The sequence below is a fragment of the Anopheles cruzii genome, chromosome 2 (genome assembly GCF_943734635.1).
Source record: "Anopheles cruzii chromosome 2, idAnoCruzAS_RS32_06, whole genome shotgun sequence".
NCBI classification, from domain to species: Eukaryota; Metazoa; Arthropoda; class Insecta; order Diptera; family Culicidae; genus Anopheles; species Anopheles cruzii.
The window spans coordinates 57,210,386-57,225,174 of NC_069144.1; the positions used below are offsets into that span (position 1 = coordinate 57,210,386).

A 14,789-nucleotide genomic window follows, 5' to 3' on the forward strand; every position below is an offset into this window, starting at 1 on the left:
CTTTTCTAACACCTCCCTTCCGGTGTCCTTCTTCCGGCTGACGAACTGGGAATCGATCGGGGCGCAACAAAGTGTAGCAGGGTTGCACCGGAACAACGGGGAGGGCGTGTGAATCTATTTGGAAATAATGATGCCCACCGGGGACGCGTGAACATTGACCATAAACGGTAGCAGCGGCAACATGTATCGCATTAAACCCGGATCCGGGTGCTCACCACCCACTGGTGCACTGGTGGGTGGCAGTGGGTTGTAATTGGCCAGCGCTGCGTTTGATTTGATTGGAAAATGTTGTAGAGTGAAGTTCTGCCAATTTCTGCCGCTTGATTGACCAGGTCCGTATTTAATTAAAAAGTGACCATCGGCGTACGGATCGGTTTCCGGGTTTTATTTTCATGCGTGCTTACTAATAATTGCAGCCCCGGGCAAGCCAGTTGCCGGTGTGAACGATGGGCGTTCAGAAATTAATCAGAACCGGCACGCCATGTCCATCATTTAATGGAGCACCCCCGTTTAAATGCTTACAAATCACTGGCTACGCCCTTTTTATATCAAATCGCCGCTTTGCAATAGTAGCCCCGTTTCCGGCGGATTAGGTAATTGGCATTCGTTTGATTGAGGATGTGTACACGGGATGCCAACTTGGGCGAAAAGTAACGCCACATTAAATCATTAATGTCAGGACCATTAACTTGCGGACTAGACCCACTTGAATCTGGATACTGGAGTAGTTTATCGGCGTTTATTACGATTGAAAGTTGTCCACCGAAAACATAGAGACCAACCAAAGGAACTACAGGCGTTGTCCTCGCCAAAATCGTCGTTCAACATAAATCCTAACCTTCGCATTGATACCACTTCCATTAATATTACAAGACTCTGGCCGTGTTTTATTATGATTGTTGCAACAGGGAAAGGCTCTCAGTGGGTCGCGTTTACGACTTCCCTCAGCTTTATCACCGCAGTCGATGAAATATTTCCCGTGTCGCCAAGGCACTCGGATGCGTTCGGTTTTGGGGACCGGGCTTGCAATGGTGTCCTCGAAAAGCGAAAGAAACGGTAACCGTACCAGGACAATCACGACGATGAAAATTTGCATCGTAATCTGCGTGCCATTCTTCATGCCATTCCCTGTGAGACATTGCAATTGTTTTCCCGTTTACCATCCCCGGGGGGCGGGAAAAAAGGTCAAGTGCGACGTTTTTGGGAAGCGCGCAGCGCTTGTGTCTCTCTAAGCAAATTGGTTGCGGTTGTAACAGGTCCGTGGCCGGTACGGGGGACGAAAAATCTCATAAAACACAATATCACATTTCGCTTATGTTGGCACACGGCGATGCTCGTTATCCTCGTCGACGGGAGTGAAGGATTAGCTGGGCTGGGCCGTCGGATGTTGGAGCCACTGGCAGGTGATTTATGGGTCCGCTCGCTCGCCAAGTTGGAGCACACGCAGGACTAAAAAACGCAACAAAACAAACAACAAAAAGCAAAGAACACACAAATGCTTTTCGCCAAACTATCGGGGCGATGCGGAGATGCGCACCGGGCAGATTCGCGGTGGCAGCAAATATGCTGCGTTCAGCGCAAAACAGCGCATGGCGCACATTATCGTCCCACCGGTACCCCGTCCTGAATGCCACGCACGGCCAGCCCGACCGCATCCAGCCCGGTATGTAAACAGGATAATGGGCCGCCAGGCCGCTAGGGTTTGGAATCTTTACCTTCCCGGGCCCGGCCCAGTACCACAAATGCCAAGGGTTTGCCGCATCGCCGATGTTGACATACTTCTGACGTCGTCGTCGTCGTCGTTGTCGGTGGTGATTATGCTGAGGCCGATGCTGCTGATGCTGCTGCTGCTGTGTGTGTGTCCCACAATGGGCACGCTACAAAAACAATGCCCCAACCGAGTCGCTGGTGCCAGGTGCCGTTCTGAGCGCCTCCTTACGAAGCGAGAAAGAACGCAAACATTTTGTGCCACGTGACACGGAGCACGGGCGGCGGTGATTGCGTCGGCCGAGAGAAAAATACACACACACACACAGCCGGGAACAGGAACCAAAAATAGAAAACCGTGTAACCGGGGCCCCGTTCCGAGAAGGCCGGAAACAAAACCCGGAAACCCATCACCCAGCCAGCGGGTAGCTGCCGTCTTGCTGCTCCTCCTGGGCGGCCCCAATCGAAGGGGGCTCTCAACCCCCTCCTGGCAACGTAAATATTATTCGATGAATTCAGTTTCTGCTCGCAAGCGGAAACCGGACGGGAGAGACCGGAAGCACACTGAGCACCCATCAGGCACCCGCAATGGATGCATTTCTTCGAAATGCCTCTCTTTAATTAGCATAGCGCAACGGAACGGGAGGGGGGTGGCCAGTGTTGGCAGCGTAGCACCCGGGAGCCCGATTTCTGATTAATATTATCATTGTGGTGGGTTCTTTCTGGGAAGCGGAAAAACAAACGATGGTTCTCCTGGTGGTCCCCCGTGGTGGTCCTCGTCCCGGGCTGCATTCGTTACGCTTTTTGCGGTTATGCAACCATCGCCCAGTTGGCACACAATTGCAGTGCAGGATTTGCATAAAAGGCCAACCGAAAGTCGGCCCACTCGAGATGCTGCCGGAAGGATCTCTTGGGCATTTCCGTTTGTCAAAGCACAAACGGGACCGACTTTTGGCTCGACTTACGGGAGGGTTGGCCCGTAGACCCTACAGAGTATGATGGCAACCTGGCATCAATCCTTATTCTTCCGCCATTAGCACGGGCCCCGCGCTTGATTCGAGTTTGATCGAGAACTTCACCCAACAACGACGACGATCGGTATGATTTATTTCCTCCAGTCCGTTCGAGGGCGATGTGGATTTTTACCGTCGGGCGTTGGTCTTCGAAAAGCAATGCACCGTCGCGGATCCTGCACCACCATCCATCCTGGATGGAGCTTGTCTGGAACCACCCGGTTCCATTTTTATTATCTGTCTCGCGCTCTCTCTCCCTGTCTCTCTCTTACTAGCCAGGGTGAACCGAATCGGAAAGTGAACATCGTTACTGACGCCCTAACCCCCCCGGGGGCTGGACGCTTCCGCAAGAAGTAGTACGTGTCCATCGCGCGTCGAGTGAGGTTACGCCGTTTTTTTCCTCTTCTTCTTCGACTCCCATTTGTGCACCGGGTTGGCATGACTTCGCAGACACACACACGCTAGATGCTGTGCGCTGTATGTGTGTGGCCCGGATCGATTCGAAGCGCAGAGCAGGCGAAGAAGGCGAAGCCAGTCGTCGTCGTCGCCGTCGTCGTGCTTCTTACGCTCCAGAAACTTCGCTTCACCGGAACGTTTCGCTGGCTCGCGGTGGCTCCGGAGTTCCGGTCCACGGTTGGCGGGCAGAGAGCGAGAGCGATGGAAAAGCGTTCGACGAAATCGGCAACCATTGGCAACGCGTGGCGTGGTAGGAAAGCCCAGTGACCAGAAATTGAAAACCGATGCATGGATTGCGGGCCCAGGGATGAGCCCAGCTCAGCCTTATGTGTGTGTGCGCTGAAGATAGCAAATCCGAGCCATCCGGGTTCGATTGGTTCACGAATTAGTTCCACGTGTTTGAGTTTTTCCGACTCACCTAGCTCGATGATTGTGCAAATTGTAGGTTGCCGTTCGGTCGGCCCGAATCCTCGAGTGGCTCGAGTCGAGCTTGGCGTACGCTACGCTACCCACTCACCGCCCGGGGTAACCGGGCCACTGGCCGCCGTAATCCTGCGCCAGGTAATCTTTTAATGGGACGCGTTTTCGCAAAGTAATTTTTCCTCGGCGCCTCCCCAAAATGCATCCCAGCGAGTGGACCAAAAAAGGTTCGGAAAATGGCCGCGTAGGGTGACCGTGGAGTTCAACCGTTCATTATTAAAACATCAAACGGCCGCGCGACGGGATGCGCGCCCTTTTTGGTCTCTCTCGGGGTGACGATCGAGTCGGTGTGGCCCTGGCCAGCAGGAGGAGAAGAAGTTCCGCAGCCAGCCAGCCAGCGCCAAGTACACCACGACCCAAGCCGGAAACGTAAAACGGTGTCGACAGGCAGGTGTGCCGGGGGTGATGAGGCCGCCGACTTCCGGCACTGCAAAACGATGTCCGTGTCCGTGTAAGGGCGCGCGAGGTTGTATCGTGCGACGCCCTAAAGGGGGTCGCTCTGCCAAGTCCGGACACGAAGCACGAGTGCTGCTGCCGGCGTAACAGGAAGTGGCCGGGAGTTCTGGAGGGTGTCTTGCCCGGGGGTGAAATGTATGTCAAGTAAGACAAATATTTATAGCCCGAGAGCACACGGTTCGGCTGGCGAAGGATCACTTGAGCAGGAATTGAATATAATATGATGTTTGTGCCGGGCCGGGCCGTGCCGTGCCGGGCCGTCCCACTTACCACGAGTGCCAGCCACCGCCAGGAGCAGCAGCGACCCCAACATTATACGCCCATCAGCACCGGCCACGGGACAAGCCAGGGCAGGGCCGGCTCATTTTGCATAGACGCTGGCATATGCAAATACGCATCCCACACCGGACGGGGGCCCGGGAAGTGCTTCCCACGAGGGGAGGGAACCCACTGCCGTCGTCCTTCCTGAGCCGGAGATAAGGTATGCGCACGGATGGGCCCGAGTCCACCACCGAAAGACTGGGAACTGGGAACGGCGAAGTAAGGCACAACGGCAACAACAAACGAAGAAATGTCCCCTCAAACTCGAACTCGAAGCGTCGCCCGGGTTTGTGTGTCTGTGTGTGTTTCTTTTCCCAGGTTCCCGAGGCTGCCAGACCCCCGAAAGCAGCACTTTGACTTTGTCGGACGGGCACCGGGCTAGACCTTGGCGTGCTGAAGAGGAAGAGGTGTCACCCACATGACACACGGCTCCGAGATAGGCTCTCGGAGGCCTCGGTGGCGGTGGTGGCAATGGCGGTGGTGGCGGTGGTGGCGGTGGTGTTGGCTGTGACGTCTAGCAGCAGCGAGCTAGAGATGTCAGCAAGTGAGATCCGAGTGTAAACAGCCAACAACCTGGGACGGCGCCGTCGCGTTCTGGGTGTGTTTCGTTAGTCCGGTTTTGTCAATCAGAGCGCTGTTGGTCTGTTTGGACACCCTCTTTCCCCCTTTCTCTCTCTCTCTCTCTCCACCTCTCTCCGTCTGCCTGGTGAAATGGAGCGTGATGGTGATTCCGCCCGCCACCGTGGACAAACAGCGCAACGGTCGCATACGGACGATTACATTTTGTGTAACATTCGGCTAGGCGTTTGGACCCTTAGAACCCGGACCCTTACGGGGCTGAAGAAGTTGGCGAGCTGGGAAACCGGGTCCTGGTAAAAGAAAAAGCGTCGATCTGCGTTGCCTGGTTGGTTGCCGAGCCCTCGGCAGCTTGCCCGGCAGTTCGGTGGGTTTTTTTGGGTTCTGCCAGCGAAATGTGATTAAAGAACGGCCCGCGTGGCCAAAAGGGTTTCCCTATTCGTCGGGCGCACTTGATTCGGTTGTGTCATTTCAAAAAGAGGGCCGCTGGAAATAACCATCTCCCGGGTTTGCGCAACAAAGATGCGCCAACTACATTCAGATTTCACTAACAGCAAAGGGACGGCTACTGTGATCTAAACTTCTGAATGCTTCATTAAAAGGTATCACGGCCAACTGTAACTGGAATGGTTTAAAGCGTAGTCTTCATTTGTTCTCCATTCCACTGTTCGGCTGTGTTGTCACCAGTGCTTGACATTTGCGCTCCTGTTTGACGTTTGCTGTCAAATCTTCGGACTGTTAATGACGAACGAAAATACAGCTAAGAAAAGTTCGTCATAGAAGATACAAAATAATACTTTGAGATCTAACTAATATTGAATATTTATCTATAATATTTTAGAAAAAGCGATGCCGACCGCACCGATTTATCAGGTTTGATTTGAATATTTATCAACCTACGAGCGAGCTATTTGATGGGCGATATTTTAATTCCCTCGAAATGGCCCTCCGGAATTTCTAGTCTACTTCCGGTAGCTTTTCTGAGCACAGCTTTGTTTTTACTCCAACGTTCTAATCCAAACAAACGGGTGATTAGGCAATGCTCTATGGTTCGAGCTCAGCCAACGAGGTATCCAAACACTCCAGCTATGGTTTGTTGATTTTAAACACATTATAAGTTGGGCAGGGAACGGTCAAAAAGCAACCATTGGATCCAAGTCACGATCCAAGCGAAGACTCGATTGGGCGTCCAAGATCAACATCTTACATATTGGATTATTACAGTATTTGGATTTTCCCCTCAAAGCTGGGCTACGTATATTGGATATCGGGGACGTAAAGGATGTTTAAATGTTCCCTCTCTTTGGTCTTTTAAATAGTTTCTGCAACAGTTAATCGCGTCATCGTTGAGTTACTCAATAAATAGAACGCTCCTTCTCGGAAGACTCCGATCGGTCCAACTCGTGCCTTCTATTTACACAGGAACTGTTTAAACATTCCTCTCTTCCATACCTCCTCCCCACATTGCTTCGCTCTATCGCTTTATGCACATCATAAATATGCAAAACGCTCGCAACTGTCTCCTGATGTTGCCCATTCAGCACCTTCCGCGCGCCACCGGTGGTGGCGAAAGATTAAATGCATTACAGAGCCCCGCGGCCCCGACACACACGATTGGCAGCCACCGAGTTTTCCCAACTCAACCGGAAAAGCGCATTCGAGCGCCGGGTTTTCCCTAATTTTTGGGCCGAAAGTTTTGCGCCCCTTCCTGTCCCGTCCCGTTCCGTGTCGGCAAATGCAAATTGGCAGAGCCACGTACCGCCACCGGGGTTTTGATTGAAAGGCTGGCCCGCCTTCCCTCCCCTCTCTCCCCCGGAATAAAGAAAAAACAGCAGCACCAGGCAAACCATGCGTCTCCATTTTCGGGCCGAACGGACCACCGGGCGCCTCCATCGGCGGCGAAATTCGATTGCGAACGCAAACTTTCGCCACAGATGGGTTCGCGTGTGCTGGCCAAACTTTGCGCCGTGTGCCGTGTACCGTGTGTGTGTGAGGTGGGCATCGGCGAGGGACTCAGCTGCGCACCTCGCAAGTTTCATTAGCAACCGGGCGGAAGCGCCGGGTGGAAAAAGTTTTGCACCGTAAATCATGCCGAACCGGTCCGGGATCATCGGACCTCATCGATCAGGGCTCGGTGGATGTGGATGTAACGCAACGTGTGCCATTCGAAACGGATCCGTATTGGATTGGTGGCACGGTGGCGGTCAGGTGGACTAACTTTTCTGGGCGGCTGGATGGGTCAGAAGTTGTGTGCTGATGTGAGCTGGCCCGATTAGTTCGCCAGAACTTTGCACACACGCACACCTGGGCCCAACGGTGCTGGGTGGGTTGGGCGATTAGGAACGATCGATCGGATGTTACATAATTATCATCAAATATCTATTATGAGCCCAGTTCAGCTGCGCCGCAAAAGACGTTCATTGGGACACGACTCCGCAATTCCACAGGATCCTCGCAGCACTCGAGCCACAGAAATTCAACACCTTCGCCATATTAAGGACGATTTACGGGACTGGAAACCCAGCCCACAGCTTCCGTCAACCAGCTGATCCCGGCGCGGCAAAGGGTCAAAGATAAACCAAACAGACCAAACCCCAACAGAGAGGAGATTTTCCTTCGTCAGGAGACGTCGCAAAAACGCGGCAGATGAATTGTCATCAACTTTTCGGCCAAGCCCGCGGTTTATCGTCCTGATTAAGCCAACACCCTTTTTGCGGGCGCCGTGCACCGGCATCGCTGGCCACGGCAAAGGAAAACTTTCGCCACCGCCGCCGCCGCCGCTGTGTGGGTTGCTGGCGGCGTTGTTTTTCTGCCTTCGCCTGCACGGTTCTAATTACTTAGTCATGGCCACCGCGCACCGCACCGGTGGTGGTGGCGGTGCGGTGGCGCACGGTGGGCCACCGCGACCCACCCACGGTGGCACGGTGATTTAATTACAAGCGCTTGTGGGGCACGTAAACAAAAAAAGGAAAACGAACCGAGGAAACGAAGGAACACTTGACGAACCTCCCGCGGGCCCGGGGGGGATGGAACCGTCCCGTGGGTCCCGGGGGCGTTCAAGCGTGTAGTGTTACCATTTTCCGTGCCATCTAGGACCCACCGACCGGGCCGAGGGATTGTTGATGCGGCCCGCGCGTCGTGCAGCCTCCGTGTCACACGCATCCCGAAAGGATCAGGTTTTCCGGCCCGCACACACACACTCGCACACGCACACACGGGACCGAAGGAGTTCCATCATCATCCTTTTTCCCGCAAGGAGCGCAAAAAACGCGGTGCCCGCGTGGCTCACGAAAAGAAGGGATTTATGCTGAGGAAGCTCCGGGCGAGACCCCAATCTTGGGCTCACCTTTTGCGGACCGGGACCATGGGCCGGGCCGGGCCGGCCCCGGGTGGGGGATAATCTATCCCCGGGAAAGGATGAGCGAAGTATAACTCAAACGAGCTGATTTTCACGCTAATATAATATTTCATGAATATTTATCCGCTTAGTGTAGGAATTGCTTCCCTCGTTAGGCTCCCCGGGGCAACGGACAGTGGGGAAAGCGGGGAAAAAGGGTCCGGTTTCAGTTTCGGGGGGGGGGGGACAGTTTCCGCCCAAAACTCTTCGGGACCTGTCGCCAAAGTCCAAAACATCACCGGGGCGCAAAAAATAATAATAATAACCAGAGACCGCACCGCAGTGTCCCCAGACGACCGACGACGACGACGGTGCCGGGTGGATTTGGGTCCCGCGGCGGCGTGCAGCCCGTGTGTGTGTGTGTGTGTGATCAACCAACCCTGTCACCCTGCCAATTTCGATCGGGCCCACGCCCACGGGCCGGTTGATAGCCCTTTTTCGGGCGACCTCTCCGGTGGACTGTGTGTTCTTTCATCCTCCATGCAGAATGGTGTCGCAGGAGCGGCGTTGGAGGGGTTCTAGGGGGCTCGAACCGGCAGCTCGGCACCGGAAAAGTTGGCTAATGCCAAAAAGGCTCACAAAGTAATGCAAGATACGCACACACGGGGGAAACAGAGAGAGAGAGGGACAGATGTTAAGAGGCCCCGGTGAGTGGTCCGGACATTCTCCGGTCTCCGTCTCCCGGGTGCCATATGGTCCCGCCCGGGACAAAACGGGCGAAAAAATCGCATTCATGTACCCTCCGTTGACAAGTGGGCCTTGTACCGCGTCGGCACCGGACCCGGCGCTGATGTTCTCCTATTATTTCACTTCTCTCTCTCTGCGCGCTCCGGTTCTGTTTCCGGTTCTGGTAGAGGCGCAAAAAACCGGTGCGCGTTTTTGTCTTTCGGTGGGCCACCACCCAACACGGGTGGTTGCCAGCCCGGGTCGCTTTGTTGTAGCAAACAGTAGACGCGCAGAGACCGGAAACGGTTGCCTTTCGGAGTCAAGTTGGGCCGCTAGCCCGCCCGTGTGCACCGCACCGGTATCCGGTGTGTAATGGTATTGTTTTCTTCCGGTCGTCGTCTCGGAGTACGGACCCCTTTTCCGAGCGCATCATGATCCGACAACGACGGCGACGACGACGACGACGCCGTTGAAGGGCTCAACGCGACGACGCTACCGCAATCATCATTATCGTGAGCTGAATTTTAATTTTCCCCGTCCTCGAGTGGCGAGCGGTTGTTGGCGAGGTCCCGGGACCCAGCGAGCCGTGCACACCGTGCACAACCGTGGGATATTGAAAATTTAGCACGCGCCCAGATATTTTTCATCTGATTGAGCCCCTGGAATCCGGGAGGCTAGCGGAATTGATCCCTCAGCATTATTCTTGGTACAATGGCGACTTCCGGTCGAGATTTCCAGGCTCCAGCTCCGAATCGATATCTGGCACAAGGAATCACTCTGCTCACCCGAAATTGATTCGGTTCCACCATTTTCCGTTTTTTTTGCTAGCGCCCGAACGCAGATGGCCTAATTACGGTGGCCTCTGGCCCGGAGCACAAGAGCAAATAATTATAACCCAATTACCGACTGATTACAGAGTGGCCGGCTGGCCTCCCGACTGTCCCGGAGAGAATGCGCGTCGAATGTCAGCCCCGGTACGGCAAACGACAGAACGGTGGCCTCGGCCCGATCGTGTCCGCGAGACCCAATAAAATATTGCTGAAAAATCTCGACCCAACGACGACGACGACGAAGACGACGAGTTCTGGGTGAAACCGGTGAACACGATGACTTAATTAGCCGACACCGCCGTGCGGCCGTGTCGGGACCGGAAACACCAACTGTCAAGCGTGTCATCGGGACATCTTTCGATACACGCCACACCGGAGTACCCACCGACGTTGTTCGGTTCACACGGGCTGTCCGGCACTGCTGTCGGTCGCTGGCCACCTCTTTGATGTGGTGCAAAAACCTAGCCCGAGTCCTTCCCAGTAGGCTGATTAGAACGAAACTCAACGATGTTGCTGCTGCTGCTGCTGGAGTGCTGTCGACCCGAGAGTGGCGATCGGATCCTAACGGTCCGCCAATGGATGGATAATTGCTGCTTAGCCCGGTCCGTTCCCGGGGGCCTCGGGCCAGCGACAATGGCGTCGGCCTACAATCGGCACAATAATCAAAGCACACGCACCGATATCGATAATCCAACCACAACCTCACCACATCGGTCGGGTGTTTGATGTTCGACAGCATGCCATCCCTAACCGGAAACAGTTGCTTGGCTGCAAGGGTGACCGCACATGAATCACCCCGACGGCCGCCTCCAAGGCCGAGACCACCGAGTGGCTTTCGCATGAAATAATCAGCACCATAACTGCTTCGGAGGATGTCCGCACGATGTCTTCGCTTATCGGTGCGAGCCGCATAACAATAACTGCTGCCGTACGGCACTTATCTTCGGGCGAGGAGCTCGAAGTGGCACTTTTACCACGTGGCCCCCGTTATCCCCCCCCGGGAGATGGCTGAGGTAAGCCGATTGTCCATAAATAATTTCGATTCGTTTGCGCCTTCGCTTTTCCGGGGGTTCTTACGGAGAGAGAGAGAGCGAGTTACGGTGTCCCATTTTGGGGTGCGGTCGGACCCTCATCGTCCGCATTCGGGCGATTCCGTATTCCGGAAGCGCAGCGCAGGTACCATTGAGGTGGAATAAGCATTACCGCGAAGCGTAATGGCTTCCCCCAAGGCGGTGGACTCCCGCGGGCAAAAAGCACTTTGGCCGTTCGGGCGTGTGGTGTGCTTTGTGGGTGTCGGCCAAAGTTTGGGGCACATTTTATTGTCACCGACACTGCGGTGCTCCCTCTCGCACCCGGTCGCTCTCTCTCTCTGACTGTGTGTGTTTGCGCAAGAGAAGAGAAAATTATAAATTAGCACCGGATGTCGTCATTTGGTTGGTTCGTTTCCGGCCACGACCCGCGGACTTCTTTGCCCGCCCTCCACGCGGACAATACGCGGTCCGTGTTCCGTGCGGGGTTCCAGCTCGGCAACAGCTCCTTCCGTTTCCAGCCCTAGTTATCGCAATGATCGGGTGCGAAACCTCCGCCCCGGGGCCGACGACGGCAGGAAGGAAGCCACGATTGCCGCGGCAGCCATTTGCTGCCGGCAAAACATAAAAGAGACGGCATGGGGGGGCCCAGGGGGCCGACACTTTCGTCCTAGGCAAACGCCAAGAAGAAAGGCCCGAAGAAAACGCGCCTAAATCGCGGCAAACTGCCAAACACCGCCGTGCACAAATCGCGAAATAAATTGATATTTGAATGCGTAACACCGGATGCGTTGCGGGTGCGGGTGGGTGTGTGGGAGGACCACCCTCCCCCGCATTCACACAATGGCCTTCGACGCCCACGTGTCTAAGTGAGTGGGCCAAATGGAAAAGTTCCGTCAGCGCGCCACACACACACGGCGGTAACATCAAAAAGTTCGCGGCCGAGCAAGGTGTGTGTGTGTGTACGACATCCGGTCGTCACGTGTGTGGTGGTAGCACCCAGCACCTAATGGCCGCGGGGCATGACACCAACGGCACGACCCGACCCGACCCGGCGGGGCCCATAATGATTTTGGGGAAAGTTTTAACGATGCGTAAAATCAAAAATAGCACTTCGCCGAACCCGAAGCCTCGCCGCCGAAGGGAGGCAAGAGGAAACCAATTTTCCCGCCCATTTTACGGGGCGTCGGGAGCGGGGTGGTGGGCTTTAATGCGTAAAGTAGCGCCCTGCGGGCCAAACAGATCGCTTTGTGTTTTCGCGAGAAAATGAGTAACGCAACGCACGCCGGAAGGACCACGAGGCGCGAAACAAACTTTCCCATATCAATCGCAGCCAGCCGTGTGAGTGTGTGTGTGTGGAGCACCGAATTCCGACTTAAGACTTTTTCTAACTCTACTTTTGCGAAGTGTTGTTTGGCCGTGCAGACTCCTGAGGCATGGGTGTTCATATTTATAGCTAATCTTTTCACGATGTTTTTTTCATTCGTCGGGCTCGGGCCGGGCGTAATTATGTTTGTTTGTGCCTTTCGGTCCCGGGTGGTCCCGATGGAAGACTTGATGGGGTCTCATTCGGGGCAGACACTTGCGGGGCACAATCTCCTGGACTTTGTTGGCCAAATTCGTCAAATTAAAACTTTGCGTCCTTGGAGTCTTCAAGAAATGGGACAAACGAAAAGCGGACGAAAAAAAGATGCGGAGTCCACTATATTTCCGACGTCAACATGGCAGATGGCAGCACTAGTAAATGACAGCTAGTGGATTTGGTTGTCAATCTTCTGACAATTACTCACCAAAGCTTCAAAAAGTTATTCGAAATGTTGATTTCAAATGCGACAAACCACCTTTGTTCATATGTTCGTAAGCTCTTTTACCTTCCCCAACTAATTTGGCGATCGTCTATGCACCATTCGGTGAACTTTTGCTATATTTTCTCCGTTTCGGGTGTTGCAGTCTTTGGAAGTCGCGAACGTTCATCGTTTTTCAAGCTCTTAAGCTTAATAGGTCAGGAAGCTGACCCGCTGACCCAACGACCGAAGTGCTAGTTATAGGAAGCTATTAGAAATAATAAAGACACAGTCGACTGAGACACAGTCGGTCAGTGAGAATAACCCTAGCGGTTCTGTACTTTAAAGGACAACCGAAATGGACAACCACACATCATGGTAACTGTAAAGTTACTCTAAAGCAGACCAGCGTCGGCAGTCGTCGTTCTCAAGGGTCGCATTTTGGGGCGTTACGAGTTGGAATCGTAATACTTAATTAAAATCGGGCCCAGTACCTTGACTGAGACTTGAACCTGAATCTGCCGCATAGCAGATCCCGTTCCTGAGCTGTGACTGAGTGGTGATTTGCCTCACACAATGCCACCCGACCGACGCACAGCATTAAGCCCAGGACAAGGCAGGATTGAGCCGCGACATCGCGTTCGGTGACGTCGAGGGCTTACTTTTTTCGTACACGCCGAAAGCCTTTCGGCCGCGATACGATCTTTTGCTCAACCCGACCCCAATGTTGGGGTTCTCGAACCCCAGGGGCCAGCAGGGGCCGGGTGGTGGCAGTGATGCAAAGGGAACGAATCAAAACATTCAAATGAGGTTTGGAAGTTGGCAATCGAATCTCGCGCACCGCGCCTGTTGACGGCGGCGACGTCAATGGGATAACATGTGGCCCGCTCGCTGCGGGAAACTCAACGCCACACACACACACGCACACACACACACAAACAGGAGGATTGGGTTTTGATGTGCCCGCACTTGGTGCGGGCCATGTTTTTATGTTACAATGTCGGAACACGGCGAGTGTCGGTGACATCCATCCATCCAACGCCGGGTTGTGCCCGGGCCGGGGCCATTGGCGGGGCTCTTGATCTTGATGTAAACCCTACGCCCCGGGACGAAGGGTGACTAAGAAATGCGATTAAGAAGCATTAACGTGACGTTTCCTCCACAAGCTCTTTTTTTTCTGCCATGCTCCGGTTTTTGGGAGAGTTTCGGGTCGGGAAGTCCCGGGCACCGGAAACGACCCGCGGGTTAACGTGGGACCTGCGTTTACCCATGTCACACCTTTTGGCTGGCTGATGGATGGGTGCCGGGCCAAAGTACCAGCGACCCGGGAGCGACGTCAATAAATTCGTGGAAAAACCGTTTCGGGGGCCACCCTCGGGTAGCTCGCGGCTTGACGATGGTCCTGGCGTCGGAGGAGGAAGCGAGGTCATAAAATCGTCCGCCAGGCTGCGCGTGTGTGTGTGGGTGCGGAAGGCAATCAAATTGGACTGACGAAAACCACCTGATGAGGATCGTGGGCCACCGATCGGCTTATCACCAGGTGGGAATCAAATCTCTCCACACAAACACATCAACTCGCTCACTCGAGTCCTATTTTTTGACTCGCCCAATTCGGCCGTCGGCGTCCGCCTCGTTCGAACGGGATCCCAGCCGGACTCAGCCGAGCCAACCGAGTCACCGATCCGATTTATCGACTTGCTGGTAATTGCATTACGCGCGTGGCGCTATTCGGGCGCCACACGTTACCTCTGGCGACCGGGTCTCTCTGTCGTCGTCCGGGTGCTAAGGGCCTTAAATCAAATTATCAAGTACCACCGTCGTCGTCGTCCTCGTGCCATTACATACCTGCCAAAAAGAGCCAGAGAGAGCGAGAGAGAGAAAGAGAACAGAAGGACGCAATTAGTAGATGGTCGGCTATCATATTTAGCAAATAGTGGCGATAATTCCCAGTATCGGGTGAAGAGGACCGTAATGGATTGAATGGTTTTAAAGCGTCCCAGGGACTGGCCCAGACCAACCAGCTGGCGATCCGGCGCAGTTCGAGCGTTTATCGAAAATAATAATAATCTTGTTAA

At 54.3% G+C, this 14,789-nt stretch overlaps 1 protein-coding gene across 1 annotated transcript in view; it reads right to left on the minus strand.

Annotated features, from left to right (window-relative positions):
- LOC128268162 (protein still life, isoform SIF type 1) overlaps window positions 1-14,789 on the minus strand; it is a 56,224-nt gene that overhangs the window by 11,484 nt on the left and 29,951 nt on the right. The window lies entirely within an intron of this gene.